Source organism: Anomaloglossus baeobatrachus, chromosome 10 (assembly GCF_048569485.1).
Source record: "Anomaloglossus baeobatrachus isolate aAnoBae1 chromosome 10, aAnoBae1.hap1, whole genome shotgun sequence".
NCBI classification, from domain to species: Eukaryota; Metazoa; Chordata; class Amphibia; order Anura; family Aromobatidae; genus Anomaloglossus; species Anomaloglossus baeobatrachus.
The window spans coordinates 189,554,364-189,554,970 of NC_134362.1; the positions used below are offsets into that span (position 1 = coordinate 189,554,364).

The 607-nt window shown below is 35.7% G+C and overlaps 1 long non-coding RNA gene across 1 annotated transcript in view; it reads right to left on the reverse strand.

Moving 5' to 3' along the window:
• Positions 1-576: 576 nt before the first annotated feature.
• The window catches only part of LOC142255439 (uncharacterized), an 89,952-nt gene continuing 89,921 nt past the window's right edge, over positions 577-607 (reverse strand). Inside the window, exon 4 of the long non-coding RNA XR_012727421.1 lies at positions 577-607. This exon is cut by the window's right edge and continues 837 nt beyond it. This is a non-coding gene — a long non-coding RNA (uncharacterized LOC142255439).

Below are 607 nucleotides of genomic sequence, written 5' to 3' on the forward strand. Positions count from 1 at the left end.
TTTGGGGAGGGTCTTAATTAGTCAGAAAAGGCTGGAAAAAGAGATAATTAATCCAAACGTGAAGCTCATTGTTCTTTGGGCCTGAAATACTTCTTAATACTTTAGGGGAACCAAACAGAATTCTGGTGGTTTGAGGGGTTGAATAATAAATGACCCTCTGAATAAACTTTTCACAATTTAACAAAAAAAATAAAAAAAGAAATAACATTCTTTTTTGCTGCATTTCACACTTCCAGGCTGATCTACAGTCCAAATGTCACAATGCCAAGTTAATTCCGAATGTGTAAACCTGCTAAATCTGCAGGGGGTTGAATACTACTTGTAGGCACTGTAAATGGTGGATCTTGTGTTATCTACTGTATATAGAGGTGATATCAGTCATTGTACAGGAGGGTAGAAGGTGAGCTGTGACTTCATCTATTGGATCCTCTGTTAGCTGCTGGTTACAGAGGTGTTATGTTTCATTCTATTTCTGTCTGTCATGATAGTGAGGCTGCTGAAAAGTAAACTGCACAGAATACAAGAAGTGATTCTAATAATAGGCCTAGAATAGTTACCAGTGTGAAAACTGCAAGATTTTTTGAGTTTTTATTTATTTATTTATTTA